Source organism: Protopterus annectens, chromosome 12.part0, assembly GCF_019279795.1.
Source record: "Protopterus annectens isolate FY-2018-M chromosome 12.part0, PAN1.0, whole genome shotgun sequence".
Taxonomy (NCBI): domain Eukaryota; kingdom Metazoa; phylum Chordata; order Ceratodontiformes; family Protopteridae; genus Protopterus; species Protopterus annectens.
In genome coordinates, this window is record NC_056746.1 from 1,213,196,065 (window position 1) to 1,213,210,620 (window position 14,556).

Sequence of the window (14,556 nt, forward strand, 5' to 3'; positions counted from 1 at the left end):
AGATAAAATGGTGGCTGTAAATGGCAAGGTTTTTAACTGTATTGTAGTTAACTGCAACTATTGTTCTGTTTGGTGAAGATGATTTGAAGGGGGATTACATACAGGAGAAACCCACAGATGTAACAGCGAAGGAGCATAATATTGAAAACAAGCTCTCAGTTCATAGCTGAAGACACGTGGAGCTGGTAACATGGCAGCTCTCCAGTCTACAAAAGAATGGTATTGATGTACTATGATACATATTAGTAACTTTTCAGCTGTAGTACAAAGTGTGTAGGTGACTCAATTGCTTAAAGTGGTGAGAATCAGAGAATTAGTGGAAGGGCTGACATTTTTTTTTAATTGTACATGTAATTACTGTTGATTCTGTGTTGACTGAAGTCAGTGTCAGATGCTGTTGATATTCCTATAAGGTAGCCTTCCACACTGCAGCAGTATTATTGATAGCTGTGTTACCCAAATACTGTGCAGTAGCAGAGGTAGTCAGCATTGTTAATGAAGGTGATGAATAAAACAACTTGTCAGACCACTAAGTAGGAGAGAGCGAGACAGAAAGAAAGAGAGAGAGAGAGAGAGAGAGAGAGAGAGATTATAAACTAGAAATTAATAAGAAGCCAAAATAATTTTGTTGACCATAATGCCATAAAATCCTTACTTTTTGGTTTCATATACTTTGTTTCAATTTTCCCCAGTGCAAGAATAATAAACAATTTATACTCTAATAGTATAATATAATATAGTAGAGTAGCAGACAGTAATACATTTAACAACAGAAAAAGGGCACCAAGAATATGTAATCCCTACAAATTTTAAGTGAAAGAAAATAAAAATGGTGTGCTATGTAATATTCTTTGAAGCAGTTATGTTTTGTGGTGAATATCTGCTTGCAAATATTCCTTGCAAATGTATTGTCTACGAATGCGGAAGGAGTTTATTTTTAATTTTTTTTTAACCTGTCCACTCTTGGTTGTTGCTTCATAAAGTCCGTCATTTGGGTAAAGTTTTGATCTGGATTTTTTAATAATCCATATGGCTGCTAAAGAGTTTATTACGTTTAGTAAGTTTAAGTTCATTATTTTGATTATAATCTAAGCACTTTTACAAAACTGAATGCATTAAATAATATAGCAATAACCCACGCCTGGGTGTGTGTAATGCTGGATTTACCCACGGTTGGTGTGGTTTGGTCATGAGGCCAAAGCCCAAGTGGCCAAACAAAGCCAACCGTGGGTAAAACCAGCATTACCTACACCCAGAAGTGGGTTATTGCTATTACACAATGACATTATTTAAGAAAAAAATAATTACTCTTCTTAAATAATGGCATTGTATAATGCCTTCTTGCTGCCCTTCCATAGCTGTCTAGTATTCTGCGGCAGTTCTGATGTACTGCGCATGCGTATGCCTACGCAGTACATCAGAGCTGTGGGCAAAAGCAGAGGAGAAAGCAAGATCTCCATTGCTTTTTGCAAACTGTTTCACTATGTTAAATGGGTTTAACTTTTGGAATCATCTGACAGAATCTCCTTTGCTTTTTTTTTTTTTAAAGCTGTCTCGCTATGTTAAACCCATTTAACATAGCGAGACAGTTTTGAAAAAAAGCAACGGAGAAAGCAAGATCTCCGTTGCTTTTTACAAAATGTCTCACTATGTTAAGGGAGTTTAACATAGCAAGACAGTGTGAAGCAACGGAGATCGTGCGTTCTGTTGACCAATCAGCGTGCACGTTTTTGAATATTAATCGGGAGTCATGTATAATGAAAATTAAATAATGTACAAATAAAATGTAGTTATTCTATACACTGATCCTGCCAGGGTAAGACCAGAAAAAATGTACTTGTATTTGTAGCACTCTTTTAAGAAGTTTATTCACTTTCTAGTTTGTTTGGATCATGCACAACTGTCAGATGATTCTTGCAGACGAGCAGGCAACAAAAGTTACTATATAACCACTCGATGTATGTGTTAAAGTGCCACATGATGACCCTTTCTGTGGAAAGGATGAGTGAAGCCCTCCAGTAATTCAGTTCCTATTTGTAGGCTTGGTATTCTCGTTGCAAACATGATTAGTATGCAACAACTAGAGAAATTTAAGAAGCTTTAGAATTTTTAGTTGGAGTTACCACAGCGATCAATGCTACAGTCACCTATGCTTATGTTTTTGTCTTGGATATTTAATGAGATTCACTGTACAGAGTCTACAACAATGTCAGAAGATTAAGTGCAATGTACTGAAATAACATATGGTTGAGTTAAATTTTTCCACTATGATTAGAATTTTTCTGCCTATGATTCCTCAGATCTGTTTTTGGTGTGGCAACAGTCAGAAGGGTGCTCTGTTGAGGGTTGCTACTCTTTTCTCTACTCATGTAGAGTCTTTTATTTCTGTAGCTATTGCAGCTAACTTTCTAAGAGTGCAGGCATGCCTGATCTGTAGTATGGTATCCATGCCAGTATTTCACTTGTTTTTTTGCATAGGTTTTCACAGTTTATCTGGGCAATTTCCGTGTTGTTGTTACTGGTCCAAGGCTGATCATCAGTATACAGTAATTGCAGTTTTTGGTTAGAAGACTATTACTGTTAGATATGTTTCACATACTTGAAGCAAAAGGAGTGCAATCTATGATAATATGATAACTGAGATCATATTTGATGGTATTTGGGTCTGACAGAGAGCTGCTAAATGTGAATTGTTGCCTGATAATGTTTATGCTGTTATTTGAAGTTTACATCTTTTGTGGTTTAGTTGTTTAGAGGAATGCTAGTTGTGAATTAGATAGACTATATGTTTGTGCCTGTACATGGTAAGGCCATGGAAATGTGGTGACATGAAGATGGATGGGAAGTATTATGACTAAAGTAAGGATTGGTGGATTGTCTATAAAATTCTTGCAAATAGTATATATATGACAAGAAACTTCTTAACTGTATGAAATCAGGTTTTATGGAGCTTTTTCCCCCAGCCTCTGATTAAAAAGTGTTGTGATTAAGTTAGACCAACTCATTAAACAAAGAAAATAAATACATTTTGAAATTATTGGAGATCTAGGATGGATATGGAGATTTTTTTGTGATATTTAAGCTCATAAATTACTGTATTATGGTAGTCATGCTATAGACATCTGTTGTCCAGAACAAAGAAACGTACACGTAAAGCTCTATTAATGTCACTATCACATTTTTCTTTAAAATGTGGCTTACAGTGTTCTCGTAAGGCATTTTCTGCAGTGCCAGTGTTGTTTCTGCCCTTCTGTATGTGGTCTTCATTGTGTTTCTTTCTTATAGTATGGGCTCAAGGATGACAATGAGCTTCTCCTATAGATTCTCCATGGAATGACAATGATTTGATATTATATTCCTATTTTTTTTTTTGGTGATAATGACGCCACCCAAGCAGTACAACTTCCTGAAAGCTTTCTAAACTGCATTGTCAAACTTCATTTCAATCGACCTTTTGTTAAGATTATGCAATGTCCTATATTTCATGGAATGTATATAATTTTTTTCTGTCTCTGAATATATGTACCTGGAGTGACAGTTGTGTACTTTGTCACTTTAACAAATACACCATAACTAAACTGACCACTGAGGAATCTTACTGGTTATGTTCTGCAAACACAGTATCATAAACTCACTAAGGAGGTACGCAGTTTTAATCCCAAAACTAAAGCATGCTAACATAATTCTACTTTGTTGAAGCGTGTGTGTGTGGAGGGGGGGGGGGCGCAGAGGCCAGGGAAGGACTGTGGGGTGTAAAAAGGGTATGTTACTTCAGGTACCAAACTCTCTTGCTGCACCTCAGCAGTGGGCAAATTTGCATAATTGCTAAGGTAGTTGATGCACTGGGGAATATCCTTTTCATACAAGTTGCAGTGACTTCAAGAGAAGCTAGGGTGCATAGAGAGAAGCCACCTGCACAGGACTAAGCCCCCCTCCCCAGAAATTGTTCTCCCCATTTTTTTTTTTTTGCTTTCTTTAATTTTTTCTTATTTATTTAAGTGCTAGGGGTTAACAGAAATTTTTAACAGGCACAGAGAATTTTGAATTCCTTGTTCAATGGGAATCATTACAGTTTCTAGACCCTGTGACATATGAAAGAAGTTGTTTTTAACTCATTTTGATTTTAAAATGCACTTTCTAGTGCTTGGCAGTACAAGGATTTGTTGCACATTTTGTAATTATTTACATCGGTGTATGAACTCTGTAGCACAACTACCATTGTTATTTTACAATTTTTACAATTTTTACCATTTGTGTTTCTAATCGAAGCCATGTTCATTTAGTCAGTATGTTTTATCTTTTTTTTTTTTGCCATTGGCTGTAGATTAGCATCTCTACCATATCTCAGCCAGCCCATCTGTTCCCTTTTGGTGAGAGTTGATCATCTGCTCCCTTTGGGTGAGAATTGACCATGGGAGGCTACCATCTAGATAGCCATTGAGCTTTTCTTGTTAATCCTGTTAGTCTTTGGTTGGCTGAGGTGTACCTCATAGTGTCAGCACTTTGACATTTATGGACTTCAACATGTGCCAGTCCTAGCCACAATTCTATTCATTTCTTGTCAAGGACTATAGACTTGAACCTTGCAAAGTACTTGGGATGACATCACATACAGCAGGCAAGCCAATTGTCTCACAGTTAGGACAGAGTTGTTAACAAACTGCTCCCTGTAGTCCAGGGATGTCCTTCGTGGTTCACTGTTGCAGTCATCACTGTAGGGTTCTTCCTGCCAGCAGCAGCCCCCAATCAGGTAGAATTCCAAAGTCTGGATCGGGCGCCAGCTGAGGTCGCATTTATCCTGACGTCAATGCGCCGGAAGGTATAAAGACCTCAGCTGATGCCATTTCCCCAGTCTTTCTTGCCATGCGGTGCCCTTTGCAGTTCACTGATGCCGGTCGGCCTGTTCCTGTTTGTTTTTGGATCTAATCCCAGGATTTTCATTTTTTTTATTATTATTTTTACAGATAAGTACCCCATTGGGGAGGTCTTTTTCTTGCTCCAGTCAGATTTCAGAAAAAGTTAATAATTGTATTTCTTGTGGGAAGCAAATACCTCATAGGGATTTTCACTCTTACTGTATTCCCTGCCTGGGTCTTGACCACGACGTTGCTAATTGTGTGTTTTGTGCTAGATTTAATCAGCGTACTATTAGGCGTAGATATAACTTTGCCTTTTACTATTTTGGAAAAAGGTTTAATTATAACATGTCTTCAGATTCTTTTCCGGCTTCTGGGGTGTGTAAGAGGCGCAGGGATGCAGACAGGCCTCCGAGGTCCACAGCAAAGGATGTTACTCAATTATTGCCAGTTGCTGGCATGACGGTCGTCAGTGAGGTGCCTTTGCAGCCCCTGTCGTCCACCTCTTTTGAACCAATTGCCTGTACCAACTCCGGTGTGGAGCTGATGGGGTCTTCAGAATTGCCAGGGACTGGACCTTCAGATACTGCTCCCTCAGTTGGGTCCGGAGCCGGTATGCAGGTACCGGCTCCTGAGGGAGTTCTCAGGCCTTCGCAGCTTCCTGTAAATGTGGATTCAGGTTTACATGCTAAGTCAAAGTCTAAGGCTCCAGCTAAAGTGAAGTGGCTAGCACAGGCACCTTTTGATCAGGGTCCTAGGCCTCAGGGGCAGATGCTTAGGATGGCTGAAGATCTCTTAACTATGATCAGGGGTTCTCATCCCCCTCCTGACAAGAAGCCTAGATTTTCTTCTTCTCCCACAGCATAAGCCTCTGGCTATTCCCCCTGTATTGGACATTGTTGATGTTTTTTTTCAGAAGCTTCTCTCTCTCCTGATTCTTTTCCCCCTACTCCGGCCAATCCAGATAGGTATTATAGGGTTCCAGATTCTCATAAATTTCTTTTAAAAAAATCTTTCGCCTGATCTGGAAACAATTTCTCAGGGTCCTAAGGGTGTTAAAGCGGCCTCTGCTAAAAATACTATTCCCTTTGACCGAGAGTCCAGGGCTTAGGACAGATGGGGTAAAAGGTTTATACTTCTGCTACATTGTCTATTAGGGCTTTGAACTGTCAATTTCATATGCTGATGTATCAGCAATACCTTTTGTCTGTATTTCAACAGAAGATGTCAGCTGTGTCTATTGGTGTGGATAATCAGGAGTTACAGGATTTATTGCATGCTATTGAACAAGTGGGTAAACATACCCTGCATTGTGGTTTTGATTCTTTGGAAGCTTCTTGTAGGGCTGCAACAACTGGCGCTGTTATTAGAAGACATGCTTGGTTAAGAGATCAAAGCTTGTTGGACCAGATTAAAACCAAACTTTTGGATGCCCCTTTGCAGCACGATGTTCTGTTTGGGTCCAAAGCCAAAGAGGTATTGAAGAAAATGGAAGACAAAGCCAAATCTATGCAGACGGTTAAGGATTTTCTACAAGTGCAACCTCCTAGATTTAGCAGACACTGGCCAACTAATCTTTGGTCCTTTCCAGGCTCGGACAGGTCTCAGAGAGGCAGATTCAGACGTTCCAGAGGTAGGGGACAGTCACAGTGCCATTTTAAGAATAGGCAGTGGAGTGCCCCTATGGTTGCCACCCATCCCGTTGTCAGCGGGACACTCACGGTTTGAGTGCTCTCATCCCGCGGACTTTAAAAGTCCCGTTAAAATTGTCGTGGAAAAGCCGAAAATACTTCCGTTTTCCACGGCAATGTCACCACCGGACCTGCAGTTAGAGGGATTCTCTGCTAGGTCCGGGTGGTAATGCAGCACAGTAATTGGCTGCAGCCATTGTAGAGGGTGGGAACTTCTTCTGAAGAGCCCCATAAAGGTCGCAGCTGTAGAGCACTAAGCTCTATAGCAGCTGCGACAAAAGATCTTATTTTTTTCACCAGCATTGAAGCCAGCCCAGCCAGCCAGCCAGCCAAGCCAGCAAGGGAGCCAGCCCAGCCAGCCAGCCAGCCAAGCCAGCAAGGGAGCCAGCCCAGCCAGCCAGCCAGCCAGCCAAGCCAGCAAGGGAGCCAGCCCAGCCAGCCAAGCCAGCAAGGGAGCCAGCCCAGCCAGCCAAGCCAGCAAGGGAGCCAGCCCGGCCAGCCAGCCAAGCCAGCAAGGGAGCCAGCCCAGCCAGCAAGGGAGCCAGCCCAGCCTAGCCAGCAAGGGAGCCAGCCCAGCCCAGCCTAGCCAGCAAGGGAGCCAGCCCAGCCCAGCCAGCAAGGGAGCCAGCCCAGCCCAGCCAGGAAAGAAGCCAGCAAGGGAGCCAGCCAGCCCAGCAATAACTGTGAGTGGTAAGTAGATAATTGCATTTTGTGGCTTTAGTTATTTAAAATGGGAATAGTGTGCTTTATTTAAGTTTTTAATGTTTAGAGGTAGATGGGGATGTAGTATGTAGTATTTAAATCTGTGCAGTGGTTATTTTGAGACTTTTGTACTAGTTTAAAATGGGAATATATTGTGGTTTAATTTTTTAATGTTTAAAGGCAGATGGTGGGTGCAGTACGCAATATTTAAATCTGTAGTAGTTAGTTTGATATTTTTGAGTAGTAGTTTTTAAAGATATAAAACCTGAATGTATATGTAATTGTTATTATGCTTGGAGGTATGATTTGGAAGCATTACTTTTAAAAGGCTGAACTGTGTATAGAAGTTGTTTGTTTCTGTTGGGGGGCAGTGAAATATAAACTTAGTGATGCATTTCTATTGTCGTAGCTTTTTCTGGGTATTGTCTGTATGCATATAGGAATTGTTTGAGCATAGTTTGTACTTTTGTTGTATGGAAATATGCACTATAATGCTGTTTTCAGGAAGTTACGATATACTGTTTAGGTAATTTTTCCTTTTCCTGCAAGTCCATGTCTATGTGGTACAAGTCTACCTTTTGAGGGGGAATGTTAACAGTTAATGTAATTCATTTATTATTCTAGTAGGTACACGTTGCCAATTTGCCAAAGCTGTTTCAAGATTGTTTTCATTTATACTTGTAAATGTGTGCATTTAATTTATTATGCATTTTAATAAGGTTAAAATGTACTGTTTTGCTTGTAATGTGAATATGGGTGTGTTACTTTTACTTGGGCCTGTTTATTTTGCTGTGCTGGATTAATTGCTATGTTTTGAGGTAAAAGGAGCCCATGGAGTCTGCTGTACATTGTAGTTTGTTACTTCTCTTGCAAGAAGTATTTTTAAAAGTTAAAATGTTTGGACTTTTTCCCATTTATTTTTTTTTGTGGATGGATGCTCTGAAGTTAATGCAATGTATTTGAGATTGTGCTAAACCATGTTACAGGGTAGTTTCGTCTAAGTAGCAAAGTTTTTATTTTGTGTTTTAGTGATGTCTTCAACATACTTATTTACTGTTTTCATTATAATCAGATTATGACCAGTGCTGCTGTTGGGCATGTTTATTAATAGATCATTGCGCTGTGTAAATTAGTGCCATACATTTCTTAACTGCTGTGGTCAAAAGCTAAATTAGGTCTATGGTATCCACTGCATTCTCATTCATTTTACTGTTTTTTGGTTCAGTGAATATGGTTAACTTTTTTGTCTTGTGGGGTGTGGTGGGCATGTTCAGTGGTAAAAATAATGAATTTCATTTTCTACAAGCTGTGTTAATGTTAGTCTTCAATGGCCAAAATGCCCCTACATTACCTCATTTACTATTTGACCTTTTTCAAACTGTTTGTAAACTCTTTTTTGCTCCATTCCTCTATAATACTACATCTCCTTTAACGACTCTGGTGATGTCGTGGTGGGGGTGTGGCCAGTTTCATGCTGGCCACACCCCTATCCTGTTGACCACACCCCCATGTCCCACTTTGCCCTTGTTAAAAGGTGGCAACCCTGAGTGCCCCCTCTCCCAAGGGAGGTGAAGATAAGTCTCAACCCTACTGAAAACAGTCTTTATCACTCTCCCTTTCTAGTTCCAGGGGCTCCTCTCCTGGAAGTGCCTTCAGGGGGAAGGATTTCTCTTTTTTATCAAAATTGGAGCCACATAACCCGGGACAAATGAGTTCTGGACATAGTCTCAAGAGGTTACAGATTTCATTTCCTCACTATGCCAAAACTGAACGGTTGGCCAGACCTGCCAAATCATCAGTGGGCAGAGGCACAATGGCAGGTTCAGTCCCTCCTGGCTATGAGGGCCATAGAATTGATACCAAATTTAGAAATAGGGCAAGGTTTTTATTCCAGACTTTTCCTGGTTCCCAGGAAGGAAAATTCATGGAGACCAATCCTGGACCTCTCTGTCCTAAACATCTTCCTAGATATACCAAAATTCAAGATGCTCACTCTGCAGCAGCTGCTGCCTATGTTGGGTAAGAATGCTTGGATGGTGACTTTGGACTTAAACGATGATTACCTGCATATTCCTATAAGGCAAGAGTGCAGAAGGTATCTGCATTTCAAAGCGGGCTTGAAACATTACCAGTTCTCTGTGCTGCCCTTTGGCTTATCTACTGTGCCCAGGGTCTTTACGAAGTGCCTGGCACCAGTAATGGCGCTTTGCAGACAGACGGGGATTCAAATTTACCCTTATCTGGACGACTGTCTTCTTCAAGCGGACAACAAAGACAGTCTACTTCAGCATCTAGCTTTTATGCAGCGTCTTCTTCTGTGCCTCAGTTTCACAGTGAATCTAAAGAAATCAAATCTGGTACCCACATAACAGATTACTTTCCTCGGTGCTCTTCTGAGTACTTCAACCCAGATGGCTTCTTTGACACCAGACAAAAAAGTGCAACTGGCTTCTTTTTTCTGAAAACTGGCTTCAATGAAACAGCTGACTGCAAGAAAAACTCTGCAGGCTTTGGGTTACATGGCCTCCTGCATTCTGCTAATACCATATGCAAGGCTGCATATGAGGAAACTGCAGTGGTACCTCAAGAGTGTCTGGTCTCAGCATTACCACAGTTTGGAAACAGTGGTCACGATTTTGCCTTGTCTCCAGCGAGAGTTTCTTTGGTGGGCCGAAGTCTGTCTACAGAACAAGGGGAAGCCTTTTTGTCCTCCGCCGACCGACCAAGTTCTGACAATGGATGCTTCAGATTATGCCTGGGAAGCCCACATGCATGGGAGATGTCTTCAGGGTGTTTGGATGAAGGAACAAATGCACCTGTGCATAAATTTGAAGGAGATGCTAGCTGTACAGAATGCCCTGATAGCCTTCAGGGACCTTCTTCTACCAGTACAATTGTTGATACGGACAGACAACAATACAGTGATGTGGTACATCAACAAGCAGGGGGGTTCTCACTCTTACCCCCTGTATAGATTAGCCATGAATCTCTGGTACACTGCTCTGACCTGCTGTGTCGACTTACAGGTGCAATTCCTGACAGGGAAAGACAAAACTCTGGCAGACGCCTTGAGAAGACGCATTTCAGATCCACACAAATGGATGTTGGATGTTCGGCTATTCAGGATGATTATAAAGGCTTGGGGATGTCCGGACATAGATCTCTTTGCATCCCCTCAGAATCATCAACTTCCAACATTCTGCACAAGGACCTACCACAAACTAGCATGGAAAGTGGATGCCCTCTCATTCAGTTGGAAACGCCTCTCAGTATATGCTTTTCCTCCCTTTCCTCTTCTACCTCAGGTACTTCTGAAAATAAAATAGGACAGACCACACATGATTCTACTGGCTCCCAATTGGCCTCAGCAATTCTGGTATTCCACTCTGATGACCTTGGTTCAGGAGCCTTCCAGATTCTGCCTCAGATCCCTCATCTACTGTCTCAATGGGATGGCCGGATAATGCACAGTCATGTCAAGACTCTGCATCTAGCTGCCTGGTGGATCCAGGGTCTGTAAGTACCTCTGCCCTTTCCAAACAGGTATTGGATATAATCCTTGAAGCTAGATGGCCCAGCACTAGAAAATCTTATGCGGGAAAATGGAAAAGATTTTGCTCCTGGAGTCAAGTCCAGGGTGGTGATTCTTCTGTTCCGAACATTCCTCTGATTTTACAGTATCTGACAGAGTTATTACATACGGGCCTATCTTTTTCATCTATTAAGCTTCATGCTTCTGCTATTTTTTCACATTATGATATGGCTCCTCCGATTTTTTCTCATCCATTACTTAAACAATTTCTTAGAGGGGCTAAGAATATTCGGCCCCCTATAAGGGCTCCTGTTCCCACTTGGGATCTTAACTATGTTTTGGAGAAATTAACTTTTTCTCCTTTTGAACCTGCAGCTTCCACGGATTTAAAATTTTTGTCTTGGAAAACTGCTTTTCTTTTAGCTATTACCTCTGCTAGAAGAATTTCAGAATTGCAAGCACTCATGGCTGTGGAACCCTTCCTTATTTTTCATCAGGACAGGGTGTCTCTATGGAGTAATCCCACATTTATGCCCAAGGTGGTTTCAGCAATGGCCTTGAATCAGTCTGTTCATTTGCCTACCTTTTATTCTAATCCTCAAAGTGAGGAAGAAAGTCTTTTGCACTCTCTAGATGTACACAGACAGCTTCATCTATGCCTGGACAGGACCAAGATATTCCGGAAATCTGATCAGTTGTTTGTCGCTTATGCTCCTACTGTACAGGGGTAAGCAATCACTAAGCAAACTATTCCCAAGTGGATTGCCCATTGCATCAAGTTCTGTTACTCTTATCATGGCAATCCAGTTCCTGTTAATGTTAGGACTCCTTCTACCAGGGCTACTGCTACTTCAGCAGCTTTTCTTTGTGGGGTTCCTACCAAGGATATTTTGGAAGCTGCTACTTGGAGTTCTGTACATACTTTTTCTAAGCATTACCACCGCCCTCTCTATTCTAAATCCAGGGCAGGTTTTGCTTCTGCGGTTTTGCAAGGTTTTGTGACCGCTCCCTCTGTTTCTCCTCCTGCCACCCTTTCTTAGCTTTGGAACTCAACCCTACAGTGATGACTGCAACAGTGAACAATGAAGGACATAGTACAGTTGTGTACTCTTACCATAAATGTAGATGTTCGAGTGCGTTCACTGTTGCAGTCCGGGTTACCCTCCCTCCTATCCCCTCTTTTGTTTTTTCCTTGAGTATTGTCTGTTATGAGGTATTTTGGCTGCTGAGGTTTTGGGCATGGTTTTCTTTTTAGCCTTTTCTTTTTGGGCACCTGACTTCTGGGGCAAGAAAAACTGGGGAAATGGCATCAGCTGAGGTCTTTATACCTTCCGGCGCATTGACGTCAGGATAAATGCGACCTCAGCTGGTGCCCGATCCAGACTTTGGGATTCTGGCCGATCGGGGGCTGCTGCTGGCAGGAAGTACCCTACAGTGATGACTGCAACAGTGAACAGACTCGAACATCTACATTTATGGTAAGAGTACACAACTGTACTTTTGATTCCCTCAGCCCCCATTTGCATGCTATGTGATTATAAGCCAGTTACTTAACCAGACAGTGACTTGGGGCAGTTAGACTAGACCTCTCAATGGTTTCCTGGAGGCATAGCTTTCAGCTGTCCAGATTTTCACAGAATGTCCAGATTTTTGACTCATATTTTTGGTTTGTTTCTCATAAAGTTGTAGTTTTCTGGCAAATAACTGAGGACTATGAAGACACTTTCACTGCTGGAATCTCTAACTGTACTTTTATAGTCTGACAGTGTGCTGTCTCCTAGGAAAGCACATAAGTAACTGTGATATAACAAAAGTTTTATCAAGCAACACTGATCACAGCATAGCTATTTCTGAAGTGTTTACTATGATTACCCAGATGCCAAATTGAATCAATTAAATGTTGATTTAAAATAAGTAATATGAAGTACCATTACACTGCATACTCATATTAGTGACACTGAACATGTCAAACAATAGTCCAGACATTTTTTTTGTAGGGAATGAGTCCTCCTAGTCCCCCCCTTGTGGAGAAAATATCCCCCCCTCAATTCCCAATCTCAATATATACTGTCTCTGACCTTGCACAAATCTGAAAAAAGAGAAAAGGTGAAAATATACAACTTGACAGCATCTGCAATGCAACCAGTTCTGATGTACTGAATTGTTGGCTACAGAGACCTCGCAATCTTCCTACAAAGATGTTCTGAATCTCAGTTTATTAATATGTGACAAATCATAGGTTCCCCATTTCCGCACCATGGCAGTGCTTCCATTCATTTGTATAGGACTATATATCAACTTTCTTCTTAGTGCATATGTAGTATGCTCAGGAGCGGCTTTAGGTCAACTAGTGCCCTAGACAAAAGGGCTCCATGGCGCCCCCACCACACTGCCTGGTGCCTCCATCCTGGTCTACCTACACCAAAAAATACTGGAAAAGTGCCCCTGCTAGACCAGCACCCTAGGCGGATGCCTTATTGGCCTATGCCTAAGGCCGGCTATGAGTATGCTACATTTGCAACAGTGCTGCAGAACTACTTCTATGTTTGTACTGACATTTCCCTCAATTTTATAGAACAATAGAGTTATGCAGAATAAATTATGTCTAAATATTGTCTTTAGTCTTTTTATTATTGCATGATTCACTGACTACAATTGCAAGTTATCACTACACAGCAATATAAAACTGACAGGGATGTATGACTGTGGCTATCATAATTTGCCTTTTAGAACAAAGTTGAGTTTAAAAATATATTACATTGGCTAGGGTGAAAAAAAATTATTCCGAGACAGCTATGACTTCAATGAAAAACACTTCATCAGTGGCTCACTTGTATATCTCTTAATCATACTTTTTACCACTATCTCTGTAAGACCTGCAATGATGGTAGTGTTTAGCCCAAGCATTTAATTGGCAAGGCACCCACTACATACTTCAGGCATCCATGCGCATACACACACACACACACACACACACACACACACACACACACACACACACACACACACACACACACACACACACACACACACACACACACACACACACACACACACACACACACACACACACACACACACACACCCCACAAGCATGCACCCAACATAAAAAAAACCCTACAGTCAGTCAGACATATACACTCACACATACACCCACAAACAAACACACACACACACACACACACACACACACACACACACACACACACACACACACACACACACACACACACACACACACACACACACACACACACACACCATACATCCCACCCCCCAGGTGTTCCTTGAACTTTACTGAATGTACCTGCACCATGACTAGTAAATGGGTGTCCTCCATCTTTTGACAGTATTAAACTTTTCTTCCACCCAAGGACATTTCCATAGCCTATTGATTCTCTGAATTACTTGTCTGTGTAAGAGTTTAGCTCATGTGTAGAGAAGTCAGCACCCAATGCCCCTGTCCAGCAGGGACACAGGTAGAATCCCAGCTGTGTATTTTCTGTTTCCCATCCAGTTATCCAGATTGGGCTTAAAAAAGGATAAAGAGTTACTCTGCTTGACATGGAGAGAGAGAGAGTCTATTCCACAGATGGGGGAGTCTCTGGAACACAAATCTGTCCTGCCAACAAGTCCAGTTGATGTCACAGACCAGGTTGAGGCCACGGATGGGGGTTACTCGAGTGGAGCTTAACTTGCAGATATGCAGCAGTCCCATCAAGGCGGGATCTAGATTACAATGACAGAATAGACATTGACATTTCCATAGCCTATA